We start from the raw sequence: 18,661 nt of genomic DNA on the forward strand, positions 1-18,661 counted from the left end.
GTAGTTAGGATTGCCCTGAAGGGCTGATGCTGGGCTCACACTTGCACAGTGGAGGTAGTAGGTGGAATGGGGCCTATAGGCACAGGATGGATGTCATTATGAGAGAGTCAAACTCCATGGTAGGCTATCATGGGGAAGGTGTGACGAGACCCCTCTTTCTGCCCTCTGATTCATTGATTTCACATCCACTGGAGTCGGACTTTGTTCCCACTTTGGAAACTTCATGATCAGAACTACGACTCTGTGATGGAAAGTTAAAAGGAAAACCAAACCAAACCAATATCCTGGTGGTTTGGAAGAGATAATAAACAAATCTGGTGAGTAGCTTACTCATTTGAAAGACTATGGCTCAACTTCAATAAAGTATTTTGAGATATCCCAGAACCAAGAACCTATGTAAACACAAATGATGATTCAGGAAAAAAATATCTAGAGTAAGTTGGTTTTCCTTATAAATAAAAACTTAATTTAGAATGTTTTACAAAATCTGAATCAACCAATTGATATCACAGATGGAATAGCAAGATAAAGAATGTGCTAATAAAGTTTCATTATGTAACATGGTATAAATGTCACAGACCTGGAAACAAAGCCTGGCTATTTATCATTAAGTAGTTACCTCATTTGAATACTATGTAAATGAAATATTTATCTGCACTAAGAAGTCAGAGTCTGCTTTCAATCACAGGAATAAAATTCTTTAAGATGGCTACTATCTATATGCATTGAAGGGAAAGGAGTTGCCTCCTTATTTTTGGTAGGCAAATTTTGCTGAACTGTTGCCTTAGCAGAAGAAAAGTAATATGTGAACCCTGTTATACTGGTAAGGCAGTTTTACTGCAAAAGCAAGCTTTTAGCAGCTACCAGATTTGCTAAAAGCAATGATGTCCAATTAGCAGTAAGTGCCATGCACCTGCAGTTACTAAGAATTCAACCTTTTTTTTTTCCTGAGGTTGAACCTTGTTATAGCTTTAAAAAAAAAAAAGCCTTACACAAAATTTGCTCTAGGGAACAAAGAAAAATTAGTATTGGCAAAAAGTAAGCATTCCTGGGTTTGTTGTTATTACTGGTTAAGAACATTTGGAAGAATTGCCAAACCAATGGACATTTTAAAAACCAGCAACAAACCTGTAGGTCCTGCATTCTCACCCCTCCCTCCCTCCTAAATTGTGAATTTTGCTTTCTCCGGGATGGATTATAGGAAAACAAAGACTGGCTCCAGTGACTTTTCTGACACATTTTGTTCATGTTTCTCTGTTTGTCTGTGCTAAGCCCTGTCCATGAAAGAAGGTAAAAATAGCAGTAATTGTAGAAATGGAACATTAACTTATCTATCCAGCCCCCTCTTTAACATGTTTCACTCATCACAATGAAAACTGACTTGCAATCAAAATGTTCTTTTCAAAAATACAGTTCGTTTTAAATTGTTTTTTTCAGTATTTTCCTCAAATATATTCGTTCTATGGTTTGTTTGTTTTTTTACAAATAAATTTGTTTGCCTTTAAAAATATGTAGGAGGAGTCTGGCTAGGGTGTTATTTATTTCCTATATTTTTCTATTTTTCCTCTTCTGAAGTAAATTATAGGAACAGGCCATCTGTTGAGTCAACCATTTTGCCAGTTGTCTGGTATTTTAATGAGACTAATAGACTAATGGCTTAGTCCCTTTCATTGCAATGGAAAGGATTTCCACTTTTAGGGGAAAAATGGGGTGTAGTGTCTGATTAAACCAGAAGTGGAAGATACGGTACTTTCAAATTTACATTTTCACATATTGAATATAATCACAATGGACAGAGAGGAATTGTGACAGTAAGCTTCTTTTCTATTAATTTTTTGGTTTATACATCAAAATAGTTTCTGTTTGTATTACACCACCTCTCCCATACCCAAGAGAATTGAAGTATTGCTTGTAACAAAGACAAATAGACAAAAACAAAACTGTGGTAATGTCTTAACTACATATGTAGCATTCTGTCCTCCTAGTCCTCTGCCTATCTGCCAAGGTTCATTGTCAATTTTTCAAGTCTATTACTGTTTTGTCAATTACCCTGTTATGTTTCTGCTTTAATTTATATCTTGCTAGAGTCATTGTGTTATGGTATTTATTTCAGAGAACATTAGTTCACGTAAATCTTCCCATATTTCCTCATGTTTGTAATTTTTTTCTGCACAGTAATATACCATTACATTCATATACTACTGTCTATTTATTTCCCATTCAATGGATACCACTTTGTTTACATTTCTTTGCTACATAGAAAGGTTGTATGAAGTACCAGACTCATCTCTCTGTTACAAGAGCCTGTCTCCCTGCATCCAGTCTCTTCTCTCTACAATCCTATTATCCAATGATATTTTGAAAGCATACATCTGACCATGTCATTCTGTATCAATAAGCATGCCAACATATATAGTGGGAGTGGGGAGGTGAGGGGGGTCTGCTATCGTACATTCTTTGATATGCTTCTCTAAAAGGAAAGGCAACTTTGGAGGGGTTAACAATTACTTTAATCAAGCACATGTATCATTCAGTTTGTTTAGGGGAAAAAGTTAGCACCCTGAACTTCAGAGAAAATACAGAGAAATTAAAGATCAACAGACCTGACTTCTTCTGTCTGACCATAATCAATACATGCATCACAATTCAACAGACAAGTCTAACTGTCTGACCATAATTACCAGAGAGGGAAGCATCAACATCTGGGTTTTCAAAGCTAGGGGCTCCTTAGTGGCTTCCCAGATTCTTCGTCTGGTGAAACAAACACTTCCAGTCAGTAAGTCCCAAAATAAAACCACTCCTCAGAGTCTTTATAAACTTTTTAGAGTCAGAGGGCATCACATCCCTTGAGAACCGGTGCCTCATTAAGAAAAGATGTGGACCGTCCTACAAATCTTCCCAGGCCCAACAATGGATGGGAAAGATCCTCCTTAATCACATTATTCAGAGGCACTTTTAGTGAAACAAAAACAGCAAAAGATCCTACCTTGCTTACCCTTATATACTCCTGTCCTCAAGAAACTACAATGGCTCTGCATGGCACTTTGGATAAAATACAAACTCCTCTTTTTGACATTTAAAGCCCTTTCTAGTCTAGCTCGAGCTATCATTCCACCCTGCCCATTATGTACTCTGTGTTCCAGTGCATGGCATTTCATGTCCAGTCTCCATACCTTGGCAGTCTGTGCCCTCCTTACCTCCAGCTGGGGACTTCCTTAGATTCTTTTGAGGCTTAGCTTGAATGCCATCTCCTTGAAGAGGCTTTTTCTGATTCCTCTTGTTTCAGTGTTCTCCCTCCAAATCATTGTGGATTTATTTTGTACATATCCTTTATTTACCTATCTGTGAACATATACCCCTAGAAGAGTGCAAGTTTCTTGAGGGGAGGTATCATTTCTTTTTCCTATTTGTATATCTAGTATTGAAGGCAATCGTTGGCCTACTAGAGATACTTAATAAATGCTTGTGGATTATTTGATAACGTGTTCTATAAGGACTTGAGCAAAAGTACTTTGGCAAGTTTGGAAAATACGATAGCCAGTAGAAGGAGCACTGGATTTAGAGCCAGAAGGCCTGAGTTCAAAACCCAACTCTGATATTACCTGGGGAATATTGGACTAGATATTTAACTTCTCTGCACCTCAGTTTCTTCATCTGCAAAAACAGGGAGTGGGATCCCTAATATGTCGTTCAGCTCTCATCCCTAATGTGTCTCTTATTTCTCATCTTAAGATGGCTGTTGTTAACTATATTGATTGTTAAACTAAGATGATTGTCAGCTAAGTTAACAACATCATTAAGTCACCAAACTTTTATTAAATGCTTTCTATATGCCAATAGATCTTATTCTCAAAGACCAAGTCTTATATCCCATTTCACTCTGAGCTCATAGATTTGGACAACAGTAGATCCTTGCCTAAGTAGCACTTAATGGCTATTTTTGGGTCCTCCTGGCTCAGAGTGAATATAAATAGTAATGGTTTCTCTTTTGGCCAGCAACCCTGAGGTCTTCCCCTCCATTTGATTTTTTTTATTAAAGGGGCCATCCCTTGACTCACTTCTGAAAGAGACCCATTTGCTTAATGAACATTACCTCACTCAATGTGAGAACCTGAAAAGACCTTAGCCTAAAAGGGCCAGGGTCTCCCATTACATCCTGGGCCATCTCCAGTCATCCTGATGAACATCGGGCCACTGGACCCATATGGCTCTAGAGGAGAAAGTGAGGCTGGTGACTTTGCACAGTCCTCCCTCCCTCAAATCAAAGTTGACTGGAAGTGATGTCATCCTGATATCATGGTCCTCTTTGAGAACTAAGGACAAACACAATAACCTATATGCTAAGCCCAGGCAAAACCAAACCAAACCAAAACAATAAACCCTTGTAAGCCATTGTTGCTTTGATTTGTGCTGCCACTTTTGGAGAATTCGAATTTGCCTGTACAGGTAAATGACATTTTGTCGTTGTTGTTGTTGCTGGAAAATGGCTTTTAAGGCAAGAAGCATTGACTTTTATAGTTCTTCAAGAATTTTCTCCACAATAACCAATGAGATGAATGGTATAAGGGCTATTGTTCTCTTTTTAAGATAAGTGAAGTCAGTCTTAAGAAATGAGTTAGTAATTTGGAAAACTTTCTGAATGTTTTTACTTTTGAACTAAATTAATTTGCGTGGGTGTATGTAGGCACAATGCTGGCATTTATTAATTAAAGATATGGAATTGCAAAGGGCAAAGTTTGCTGAGTAATTGCAAATATTATCATATGACAGATGTCTCGAGTTATGGTTTCATTTCTGTATGTAGGAAATAATGGAAAGATTTATTTATTAACTAAAGCCTGACCCCTCTACACTGAACCTTTTTTCCTTCTGCCTGATGATTCTTAGAATTCATTGTTTTTTGTTAGTGACATCAGTCTGTTGCTGTGGGAATGGCTAGATTTTTACAATGCATCAGATCAAAATGGATTATGATATCTCAGTGAGATGAGGGAGAAAGCTGTGGTGGTGATGATGGAGTGATGGAAGATGGGATGGAGAAAGAAACCTTTGGCTTACTCACACAGACAGAATCCCATCTTTAGGATTAACTATCTGGAGAGAGAACTTGGAAAACAAACAGGGTTATTCTTTTCTGCTTTTCACAAAGGCTTTGGAAGAGGAAGAAAAAGTTCATTATAAATGAATACAGCTAAACAACTGTACCTCAATGGGTCCGTAAAATAGGGAGGCAATTGCTTTCAGGTGGAACTAAATCTGATTTTGACGCAATGTTTTGTTTTTATGCTTTATTTATCTGTTTTGCTTTTACATTACAAGCATGTCCAGATTACCCCACTAAACAAGAGGTCTCATATCAAAGTAAAATAAGTAAGCACAAACTAATAAAACAGCAACTATTTCTAAGAGTACACATGACATTTCACATTGGGAGTCCCTTCCTTTCTACTTTTTTAGTGGCTTTTTTAATGTAAAAAAACCTTTTATTTTTGATCTCTCCCTCCCCTTGCTTCATTGAAAAAAAAAAGAGAGAAAAGATATTCTTTTTAACAAATATGCTTAGTTAAAGAAAACAAAATCCCTCATTGGCTCTATACAAAAATACACGTCTCATTCTGCATCCAAAATCTATCCCTTCCTTCATTACCGATCCTCTAAAATCATGAATAATCATCATATTGATCATAGGTCTTACAGCTTTCAAAATTATTTATCTTTACAGAGTTTTTGTTATCGTATAAATTGTTCTACTGGTTCTATTCATTTCATTGCTCACAAGTTTATAAAATATTTCAAAATTATTTGTTTGTATAATATTGATATTGTAGTATAAATTGTTCATCTGGTCTTCCTTCACTCTGCATCAGTTCATGTAGTGAGAAATATTAAAATTTAATTTGAGTACTCTTTGTGAACTGACAAAACAGACTCCCTTTTCCCCACCAAGGGACCAATAAGTAAAGTTCAGTTTCTTTAGTCACCCAAAGGACTGTTAATGACTGTAGATACTCAGATACTATGAAATGGATTGAAATCATTGACTTATTGCACTCAGGTCAATGACCCAGTTATAGAAGCATTTAGTCTTCATTGACCTCATTGGTAAAAGGTACTTTGTGTATGCAGGACATGACTTAGACAGAATCTCCTAGGATCCCAGTTACTTTTGAGTGAAAAAAAGGAGAAGGGTAAATGTGACTTGGCTGTCATTTGAGCAAGGATCAGAGAGCAGAATTTGTTATTTTTACAACTCCATGGATCTCCCATTAAGACCACAGATTTAGAGTTGTAAGGAACCTTAGATGCCCACCCTCACTTTTCACTGATGAAGTAGGAGAGGCCCAGACAAGTGAACTGAAAGTCAAACCCAGGCCTCCTGACTTCAAATCCACGAGACTTTCCACTGATCCATGTAGTCTCTTGAGCCTGATTCAACACTTTCTGCAATACAGTCATCAAGCAGTACAGAGCACAGATTTTTTACTAGGGATGAGGCTATTTTAACTGTTCTCTTTTTTCCCTTTCATTTAAATGCAAAAAAATAGACAATATTCCTTTAACAGTGACCTTAGGATACTCCTAGTTTTATAACTGTTTAGCAAAAATGTGGAAAGGTTGAATATGTTTGCTGGCCCCAATCTTGTATTACTCATCTCTATAAAGAGGCTTTTAAGGACATATTAAAAAGTTTCCATCTCTCTTGTCTCTTGTTCTCTTTCTCATCTGTCCTCCCTTACTTCCCAAATGGTGAAAAGCAAAGTCCAAGAAATCCTAGAGACTGATCATGGTCACTATCCAAGTCATGGTATAGTGGGGCTAGAACCCTAGTTCCCTGGCATTAGATCTACCTACCCCTCAAGTGATTTTCTCCATAAAACAGAGTTCACCATTTCTCCCCTTCATGGATCTATCTAGTTGACATTTTATGTAGAAGTGATGGTTTTCCATTGTCCCCTTTTCTTATCTAGCTATCTTACAGCTGTCTCCTTGTGTGGTACACAAGAAGGATATCCTAGAAAGAATTGGAAATGAATTTAGGAATCCCAGGTTCAGTTCCCAGACCCGACACTTACTAGCTGTGTTAGCACAGGTGAATGACTTTCCCTCTCTGAGCCTGGGTTTCCTTTTCTGTAAAGTGGAACTAACAATAGTTTCATTACCCTCCCCCACAAAGTTGCCATAAAGAAAGTGGTTTATGAACCCTAAAACACCAGATGAATAAGATATATAGCATAGATAAGCAAGATAGCATAGACAGAACCATGTCACATTTTATTCATCCATGTGTTCAAACTGTGAAAGCAAACAGTACTTTATAAATATTCAGAGCGAGTAATGACTTCACTAATTGCCTGTAACGAGGCAGGGGTCTGGCCTCTGGGAACCTTCTCATGTGTACCTCTATAGACCTCTTCTATTTCTAGGTACTGGCTGAGGAATCATGTGTCTTCTTTAATGTAACCGGAAACGGTGTGAAGATTCTTTTTCATGAAACCTCCAATGTCTCCATGAACTTTGAAATCTTTGTGTTTATATCATGTGATTCCTTTGGAGTTTAGTGTCTTAGATCATTAGAATTCTTTAGGGGTAAAAACAAAACGGAAAACTCACCCTGCCCAACATTTGGGAGAGTTTCTGTGTGCTTTGGATGGTTTAGGGAGTAAGATTTTGTTTTTAGTTTAGTTTTCCAGGGCTATGTGTGTATGTATGTGTGTGTATGTATGTGTGTGTGTGTGTGTGTGTGTGTGTGTGTGTGTGTGTGTGTGTGTGTGTGACAGATGCAGCCAAAGAATGGATAAGTGGCAAAATGCTTTAGTTATTATAGAGGTCTCTGGGGACTCTTTTTTTTTTTTTTTTTTTTATCAATGAAGCTCGTAATACATTTGTCTCTTTATTGGATTTTATGCATCTGTTTCAAAGACCTTCTTTTTGGTTTTGGTTCTCAGGCTTCTTGTTCTGTAACAGAAACAAGAAGAAGAACAATCTGCTTCCTGGAATATTCCTGAGACAATTTATTTTCCTGTGTGTTCTGGTCACAGGAGGAAATATCAAGTACCATAAAAGTTGGAATAATTAAACTACGGTTAAAAAAAATCTCCACAAATCCTATGATTTATCTAGAATCATAAAGAAAAGCAAATGCATTCTAGCGGAGAAAAACTATAACTCTTCTAGAACTGAGAAACTTATGTTTGAAACTGAAATTTTCAGCCATATTTAAATATTAAGAATATAATCTATGTTAGTGTTAATAGCAAGATGAGGGCTTTTGGAAGGTCCTGACGGGGATGAGTGCACCCCCTGGTGGTCAATGTCTAGAATTTGGCAAACCCTGGAAAAAATTGAAAACTGGACAGAAATACAATTGCAGGAAAAATGAATTTTGTAAATATCCATTGTAAGCATCAAGGTTGTCATTTCATGCATTTGTGCCAAAAGAGAAGACACGTTAAAAAAAACGATCTATTTTTGTCTTCTTCTAAAAGTTGTAGACAATGAAATCTCTTGTAGTCAATAACATTTATTAAACACCTACTATGTTGCTAAGCACTGTGCTAAGTGGTGAGGGTACAGAAAAGAGGCAAGAGACAGTTCCTGCCCTCAAGGAGCTCACCATCTAATGAGCTCAGGGTAAAAGTGCTCTTCAATTGTTATATTTTAGCTTCTACTAATGCATAAGATATCGATGATGGGTAAATCATCGAAGATTTTCTTTCACTCCTAGAATATCAGGATGACAAAACTGGAAGGGCAACAGTATTCCAAAAAATTAGTTTTTTATTTACTATTGCTCTTTACTCAAGGAAAGGGATCAGTTTCTTGCTATGTTTTTGACTCAAATGTATTAAAAAACCAGATGTCTATAATTTTTTCCTTTAGGAAATGTTTGTAATTTGAAAATGACTTGTGCATTTCATATGTATATCCTGCAGGTTATATCTTTACATTCTGTGAAAAAGCAATAGAAATTAGTTGAAGCAGTGAATGTTTCCATATGATGCTGAACTACAGAGGATAGAATTGCCAATGGACTGTAGACTACTTGATGACAATTTTAGAGTAAATGATAAGAATTTTTGTAGTCATTCATTCATCATTTATTTATTGCTGTATACAGGTTTTGGAGAAGATACAAAAATTCAGATGAGATACTACTCATGTCCTTACGGAGCTTAGATTTCAACAGATGGCTAAGATGTACACACAAGTAACTATTCTATATAACATCATTTGTTAAATGTATTAAAAAATTTCTAAACAAAGTGCTATGTGAAATTACAAGGGGAAGGATGTTATCAATCAATGGGGTGTGGGGATGGCTTAATAGAGGAGATGACATTTAATTTGATCTTTAAAGATTGGGTAGGAATTTAACAAATGAAGATGAAGAATGATGATATTCCAGGAATACGGGCGAGTGAAAAAATAACTAACATATATCATTTTATGGTTTGAATAGCATTTTATATATTCATGTGAGTCTCACAGCAATTCTATATGGCAGGTGCTATCGGTATTATTATCCCTGTTCTGCAGATGAGGCAATAGAGGATCAGAGATCTTGTGACCTAACCTTGGTCATACAACTAGCAAAGGTCGGAAGTGGGATTTGTAACGTAATATGCTATCCACTGTGTTATACTGCATTTCCAAGCAAAGGTGCTGAGGTAGGAGAGATCAGTGCATGATCAGGGGGCAGAGAGTTGACCAACTTAGCTAGAACATAGACTCAGGAGGAGGGGAGTAATGAGATAATTCTGGGAAGATAGGCTGCTTCCAAATTGTGAAGGTTCTTGGGTACTAAGCAAAATAGTTGGATCATTGTGTGTGTGTGTGTGTGTGTGTGTGTGTGTGTATGTGTGTGTTCAGTCATTTCAGTCATGTCCAACTCTTTGTGACCCCATTTGGTGTTTTCTTGACAAAGATACTAGAGTGGTTTGCCATTTCCTTCTCCAGTTCATTTTACAGATGAGGAACTGAGGCAAACAAGGTTAAGTGACTTGCCTATTGCCATACAACTAGTAAGCATCTGAGACTGGATTTGAACTGAAGTCTTCCTGACTCCAGGTCCAGTGCTCGACATACTGTGCCACCTAACTGCCCAGTTGTATCATGACTCAATAAGAAAACAGGGAGCTACTGAGGGCTTTTCATCAAGAAACAGTCAGTCACAATCTTGCCTCAATTCTTTTTTCCTACCTTGTGTCCTATTAATTCCCTGTTTGTATTTGCCACTCAAGGCAGATTTCTGTGTTGGCTGTTCTTTGAGCATGATGGGTTTCCTACTTCTGTATTTTGGTATATGCTATGCCACCCCTTTCAGAGCCCTGTAGGGCTCTGAATACTAGGACTTTTTTTTAAAGTAAATATTCAGTTGGTTGATTAAATGATTTCTAGATAGCTATGGAAGGAGATTAAAGTCTCACTTGATCCCCCTTTCAGAAATATTAAAAAAGAATTTTAAAATTATCTTAGTTTGAAACCTTTGGATTAATCTGAAAGAGAAATCTTGTAAATTTTTTAACTATCACTTTCAAAACAATGTCCTTTTACCACCTTCTTTCCAGCTCAGCCTAGGAAAGATTCATCCCTGAAGTAATTAGGGTAAGGGACCCTTGACTGATTCATCTCCAAGCAATACCTTTGACCAGATTTGGGTGATGATACACCTAAGAGAGGGAAGAAGTCTCTATGATTCCATAGGTTCATGGAAGTATTGCTTGAGTTCACTCTTGACTAGCTGGAAAAGAAAACCTTTAAAGGGAGTAGTCAAGGAGGGACTGAAAGACTGTAGGAAAATGATTTTCCCAAGGTGGGCTGAAAGTTAAGTGACTCTCATTCTGTTTGATGAAGCAAAATTTTAACTGAGTTTTACTCAGAACTGAATCTGTGTTTTGTCATGGTAGAATTTTGTCTATTGTCTGAAAATACTTTAACTGTAATTCTGAAATGGCTTGAGGAAGAAAGATTTTGTGGTCATTGGGTAACCGTCCATCTTTCATTCTCTAAGAAAAATGCTTAGATTAAAACAATCTAAATTAATAAAACATGTTTCTGGCTGCCATATGCCTAAAATACAGAACACAAAATTTTCTTCCACATAGATGAACTCTTGAGGATACTCCTTATTGTTCTCTAGAAGACCATGATGTTGAATATTTTATTTCAAGGAGATATATCTTTACAATTCTGTATTATATAGATATACACTTGATGATAAATTTCATAGACTAATAGAAAAGATACATATTGTATGTAAGTTATTGACTATTTCCTTTCTCTGTAGATAAACATTAATCTGTGAAAAAAATCTAAAAATTTTCTTTCTTATTGTGAATTAATCATCAATAGACACACACACACACTCACCCACACATATATACAAAGAAGAAAAAATTCTGATATGTGCAGTTTTTAAAATGGTATATTAAATTTGATTAGGTAGTCACAAAATTGCCTTATGTGTGCCCCTTTCTCTTTCAGATTAGTCCAAAGGCTTTAGACTAAGATAATTTAAAAATTCTTTCTTAATATTTCTGAAAGGGGTATCAAATGAGACTTTAATGTGTGTTGCATTTGTTTTCTCTTAATTTTCAGATGTTTTATAGATATTCTTTTCTTTTTTTATATTACTTTCATTATCCCTCCCCCATAGAAGCCAGTCTTTGTTTTTTCAGGATTTTAATTTTTTATAAACATGATCATCTCCATATCCAAAAGAAAAAAATGAGGAATCCATTCAAAACAATGGATTTATATTACATACAACTTATTTTTAATATAGAAGAAATCCAAATGTTAGTTTCAAAACTGTCCTGATTTTCTATATCTCTCTGAACTTCTTTCTGTTTTCTTCTGTTCATTAAAAAATGTCATTAATATCTTTTGTTTCTTTCTTCTTTTATTTGCATCACTGTTACTACCTTTCCCTTCTACACACCTCTAAAAAAAGCTTCCCTTTTTAACAAATAAGTATAATCAAGCAAAACAAACAAACATGACTAAGTCTGAAAATGCATGTTTCATTCCACATGCCTAGTCCATTACTTCTCTGCCAAGAGTTAAGAAGGATGCTTTGTCATCAGTCAAGAAGACATTTTCAAAGTAGTATCCATAGGGAACTCTACCATTATATGACTATACGTATGTATTGGCAAGACCACATTGCTCTGTGTGGGCCAGGAGAAAGGATATTAGATTTGCAGTCAGAAGAGCTGAGTTCTAATAATGACTCTGACAGTTACTACTTATGTGATCTTGCATAAATCTCTTGAGTGCTGTGAACTCCAGTTTCTTCATTTGCAGAAGGGAGGAAGGGTGAGGAGGATTGAACTATATGACCTTTAAGGACCTTTCCAGTTCCAAATCTATACTCATAAATATAAGCATTGGCTACATCCAAAAGAAACAAGATGGTGACAAGTTCATTGACAGATATTGAAACTGTTCCAACATGTACAAAAAATCATGGAAACAAAAGTGGAATTATTTGTGAAAAAACATGGGGAACCGATTTGTATTTCAAAACTTGCAAGACTTTTGATATTCTTGGATCCTCAGTTTCTTCATCTGTAAAATTAGGGAGATTGGATAAAAGATCTTCAACTTCTATGACACTGCTCCCTACTCTTACTCATATGGATCTATTCCTCACAAAAAAAGAAATTTCTTCATAAATGTGTAGACCTGTGCAAAAATCCCCTTGGAGCATTCACTAATTTCCTGAATTATTAAAAAATGCCACTTATTAAGTGGACATTAAATGCAAAGATGAAAAGCAGCATGGTACAGTGGATAGAATAATAATACGTAGCATTTATATAGCCCATGAAGGTTTGCCAAGTGCTATATAAGTATCATCTCATTTCATCCTCACAACGCAGAGAAGTAGGTCCTATATTATTATGCCCTTTTTACAAATGAGGGATATTACAGAGAAGTTAAGTGATTTTCCCAAGGTCATACACTGAGATAGGATTCAAACTCAGGTCATTCTGAGTGCAGTTCCAATCATCTATCCATCACACCACTTAGTTTCCTCTAAAGGGATTCCAGCTAATTTTCTGAGTCTAGGAGTTGCAGCCAAGGTGCCTATTTATATCAGTGAGGAGAGTTTCCATACTGGGATTTCACAATAGTGAAATCACAGGTCTGGGGGGAAAGTAGACAAAACAAGTGCAAAGATAATTAGGATAAGAGGACTGTCCATCAATTAGAGTCTAATCTATTATTCCAGTGATTATCAACAATGAACTGCTGTTTCAGACAGGCTTGATTAGATATAACTTGGTACTTATGAAAAGTACCTCAGGCTTATCAGGTTCAGTGATAAATAATTCCAGCTGAAATGTTACTTGATTTGTTGATTAATGGTGTGGGCAGACTTCTCTTGCTTCTCAGAGTTTGGGTGTTACCTGGAATTTCAAACTAATAGCATATTATTCTTCTTTTCATTTGTGACTCCACTTGCAAAGCTCTACTTTTATTCATCTGATGACAGTGCATATCCTTCATCAGTAAGATGGCAAAACTCTTTGCCTTCTGGACTGCAGGAACCAGATCTCATAGTTCTTTTATATTTGTCTCCATACCTAGCACGGAACTCAGCACACTGCTGGGCATGTAGTAGGTGTTTAATGAATGGCTTGTTGAAATGAAATGAAAGACAAACATTTTTGAGTAACACTGAGGACTCTGGAGAAAAACACCAGTGGAAGCCAGAAAATGAAATTGAGGTGTTATGCTTCAAAGGTTATTGGTGTGGTATGACTGGCCAAATGCTAGAGGCTATCGGAGCTAAGAGAGAACATTTAGGGAGATGTGTCTCTGTCTTTCCAAGCACAGTTCCATTTGGAAGTCAGTCTTTTTTCTGGTGTACACCAGAACTAACACAGTGGGTGAGAGCAGGTCAAAAGAAACCAGTGGAAACCAAAGTGTCTACCCTGACAGCTTCTCCCTTCCATGACTTTCCTTTGCTACTGATAGACTGAAAGATGACAGGCCTGTGACACTGTGGGTTGGTTAGCAGCTCACTGAAGCTCATATTTCTACTGTACTCAAAGGTCTGAAGAGAGCTTCCTTTTGGCCATCTATCAAATTAGCAGCACAACTTTTATTTCCTCCAATTTACAGTTGACAAAATGGTATTTTGTAGAATTGAAGAGGTTTGTCAAAGGTATGGAAATGCAATGTGATGGAGCCCAAACTCAAACTTACCTCCTCTCCCTCACCACATAAATATTCCCTTCTTTTTTTCCCCATTTTAAGTTAATGCCAGTGATGGGCTTGAAGCTGTTTAGGGGATGAATGTTTGAGACAACATGACATCTTGAAAAGAACATTGGATTTGAAGTCAGAAAATTATAGATTGAATCCTAGCTCTGACCTTAGGTAAGTCAATTATGCTCTCTGAGTGCCAAAGAAAGACAGCCTCTGCCCTCAAGGAGCATGAATTTTAATGGGAGAAGACAACACACTCAAAAATGCTGAAAAGATGGAAGAGGAAGTTGGAGAGAGAGAAATGTAGCTTAATGGGAAATGAAGAGATGGGTGTCCTGGATGCCCCTTTTTAATGGAAGTTCTGGGAGGGGCTATCCAATCAAAGAGAGGAGTGCTAGGACCAGAGGGTACTTCAGAGAGGTGAGTTTTAGGGCTCAAGTAAAATGACGAAGTTGGACTAGATCGTCTCTAAGTTACCTCTCCTAATGTTGCTTCTACTCTCTATGCTTCAGGTAGTGGTTGGTTTAAATGAAGCTTAAGGATTCTTCCACTTCTAAGACTCTATGAAACCACTGCTTCTTACATGCTTTTGCATGTAAGGAAGTGGCGATTCTGTCATCACCGTCAAAAATGATCACAAATACAAACATTCAATATTTTTTGTACTGATGCTTTTGGCTTTCTATCATATTCATTTATGACTATTCCACCTCCCCTTCTTCCTACCTCCATCCAGGCAACCTCCTCTTATAAAAAAGTTTTTAAAGCTGGGTCATTATGATTACAGGACATCCAGTTTTATTTGGTTATTCTTTCCATTTACATTATGGTATTCCTGGCAAATATAGTTTTCTTGGTTTTATTTGCTTTATTCTGTATGAATTCATGTAAATCTTCTCATGTTTCTCTGAATTCCGCATATTTGTCATTTCTTACAACATAATAATACTAACTATAAAAATAATAGCTAAACTTATAATAACTATACCAATAATAATAGTTAGAAGTAGCTAAATAAATAACCAATGGTGTCTACATTTATGTAACACCTACTGTGTGTCAGGTAGTATGCTAAGCCCTTTTAAATTATTATCTCATTTGATCCTCACAACAACCACTGGAGGTTTTTTGCAAATGGGGAAAATGAGGTAGGGTAACTTGCCCAGGGTCACACAGCCAGTAAATATCTAAGCCTAGATTTAAAGTCAGATCATCTTGACTCCAGGCCTGGTAGTTTATCTACTGTGCCACCTAGCTTCCCCTAATAATGGTTCATTACATTCATGTACCACAATTTGTTTAGCCATCCCTTAATTTATAAACATCTATTTTGTTTTTGATTCTGGGCTACAAAAATGCTTTGCAAAATTTTTGCAGATATTTACATTTTGGCTCATACAATCTATGTCTTGTAGATTGAGTACAACATTGACCTTACATGATAATAATGGTCATGGGTCTATAAGGCAGGTAAGTGGTCTATGGAAGTGGATTGTTTAGAGTTCTAGAGTAATTCATTCATTATCACAAGTACCCAGTAAGGATTCAGAGCACTATGTTTGAAAAATTGAAGAGGATAATTGAAGATGAGCATGGGGGCAGAGCTCTTCCTGATTTGGGTAGGTGACAAGAGAGGTTATCACTGTGAAAGAGAAAGATTACTTCATAATAAGTGACATCCATTGAACTGGATGGGATGGGGATGAGAAATTCTATGGCATTCACAGATTTGGTTAACCAAAGTTTTAATGGCTTATCATTGCTTATGGCTTTGCCAAACCCCAGTTCTACATTATTCTTACCATGTGCCTTTATCCTGTCTACTCATGTTCTATGAAATGGAACTGGAAGAAATCACACAACTGTACAGACTAGGTGACCTACTAAATTTTTATCTAATCTCAACCAGATGTCAATCTCATCTGTCAATCTCATCTCGAATTGATTCTGTATCCCATTCTCCTCAATGACTGTTCTAAACTATTTCTTTTTCTCCTCAGGCCTCACAGTAACCCCATAGCACCCTTACCCCAGTCAGTTCAAGCACTTGACTCTTTCTTAACTAAAATAAAAAATGAACTTGTTCACAATAAACTCCCTCTTTTCTCCTCCTTATTTCCCAATTCCTCCTCTGATAGTTCTTTGCCACCATCTTCTACCATTTCCTCTCCTTACTCCCAGTATCTAATGGATTGATCTTCTCCTTTCTAAGGCTGACCCCTTCATGAGTTCCTTTGCTCCTGTTCATAGAGCCAGTTGGTATCATAGACGATAGAGCCCTGGACCTGGAGTTGGACAGACCTGAATTCAAATCTGACATTAGATACTTCCTAACTATAGGACCCTTGGCAAATTACTTAGTCTTTATTTGCCTTGGTTTCTTCAATTGTAAAATTGGGATATTGATAGCACCTACTTTACTGAGTAATTGTGAGGATCAAATGAGATAACACTTATAAAAAACACTTAAAATAGTGTCTGGTACTATTCAAATGTTCATTTTCTTTTTCCCTACTCTATTCAATTCCATCTTCTCCCCAAAGTTGCTCCCACTATTATATCCCCAACTCCATAATTTCAGTCACTCCCTATCTACTTGTTCCTTCTCAGTTACTTACAAAAATGAACATTTATTCCATTCTTGAAAAGAATCTACTAGATCTTACCATCCCTGATAACTATTGCCCAATTTTTCTCCTCCCTTTATCAGCCATGCTCTTTTAGAAATGCTATCTAAATTCATTGCCTTCATCTCCTTTCCTCTCACTAGCTTCTTAAACCCCCACAATTTGGCTTCCACCCTTATAATTTAACTGAAACTGCTCTCTCCAATTCTACAAATGATTGCCTAATTATCACATTTAATTTTTTTCCTTCAGTCCTCCTCCTTCTTGACCTTTCTATATCACTTGACATTGTTGATCATTTTTTCCTACTCTTTCCTTTGTAGGTCTTTGTGACATTACCCTCTCTTGAGTCTCCTTCTCCCCTGTTTGACCAATCTTTCTTGGTCTCCTGATTCATCATTCGTATCATGCTGAGTAAATGTGGGTGCTTCCCAAGGCTCTCTCCTGGCTTTTCTGTCTATACCTTATCACTTGATGGCTTCACCAGCTCTCATTGGTTCATTCACAATTGCTATGCAGATTACTCCAAGAGCTCTCTGTATGTCTAGTCCTAACAGCTCTCCTGAAATCTGATCTCATATAACAGAGTGTATGTTGAACATTTTGAAACAAATGTCCCATCATATTACAAATTCAGCATGTCCAAAACACAACATAACCTTTTAACCCATCCCTCTTCCAAATTTCCCTATTATTATCGACACTATTATCTTTCTAGTAATCTAATCTTGCAACCATGTTGTCGTTCACTCCTTACTCTCAGTCATCCTGAATATCCAAAGAGTTGCCAAACTTTATCATTTCCACCACTATAGCATCTCTCCTATAAGTCTCCTTTCTCCATTCACGTTAACACCACCCTGGTTCAGGGTGTGTACTTATGTGGTTATTTCCATATAGTCAATGGTTAAATAAAATTAAAATTTTTTGCTAACATCCTCTATTTTGGGTCATTCTTCCTTCCCTTAGGGTGATAAAGATTAGAATACAACAATTTTTGTTTAAATAGTGATGATAATAATACATGCGCACATATTTATATATTGCCTTAAGATTTCCAAGGACTTTTCCCCAAACAATCCTGTGAGGTAGGTAGTGCTAGTTTCATTACGTCCACTGTATACATGTCCAAATGAAGGGTCAGATGGATGAAATGAATTATGTAAAGTTACAAGACTAGGAAATATTATATTTAGGATTTCAGCCCCTGGCCCCTGACACCAATGTTTTCCCCCCTCACAAGATCAGGAAGATAATGCCACAGATACCATTTTTCATACACACAAGAATAAGTACCTGCTATGTATTTTTCAATTTTCATTTTTGGGTCTGTAGGGAAAGCAAACTGATTTGAAACAAGTCTTCATGTGGAATTACCACCATGGAAAATAGACAGTTTTTGCTGCCTTTAAATGTAGCAGAGTACTGGGTACAAGAATGGAAAAATGGGCTAATGAAACTTTTATTACCTCTTTTGCTGTTCTTTTACTAAGGTTTTAAAAAAGCTAACCACACACTACATCTAACTAATGGGCTATTTATGGCTTCAAAGGAAGATCAAAACCTAAACCAAGAAGTTTATCTATTATGAGTGATTTGGGAACATAAAATTCACAATCTCTGTTTCATATCATTTTTCTGCACCCCTAACCACTCATACTGTCTTGGATATGTAAAAATCATAATCCCGTTCATCAAGATTTGTTACCCATGTTGAGGGGTGGTGTGAGGGTCCCTGATCATAGCTTTCTCTTTGCCCTTTGTGAAAGACAAGACAATCTTGCATTGGTTTCCATTTTCTTTGACATTTCCCA

The 18,661-nt window shown here is 36.7% G+C and overlaps 1 protein-coding gene across 3 annotated transcripts in view; it reads left to right on the plus strand.

Moving 5' to 3' along the window:
- The window catches only part of ESR1 (estrogen receptor 1), a 456,202-nt gene that overhangs the window by 70,193 nt on the left and 367,348 nt on the right, over nt 1–18,661 (plus strand). The window lies entirely within an intron of this gene.

The sequence above is a fragment of the Notamacropus eugenii genome, chromosome 2 (genome assembly GCF_028372415.1).
Source record: "Notamacropus eugenii isolate mMacEug1 chromosome 2, mMacEug1.pri_v2, whole genome shotgun sequence".
NCBI classification, from domain to species: domain Eukaryota; kingdom Metazoa; phylum Chordata; class Mammalia; order Diprotodontia; family Macropodidae; genus Notamacropus; species Notamacropus eugenii.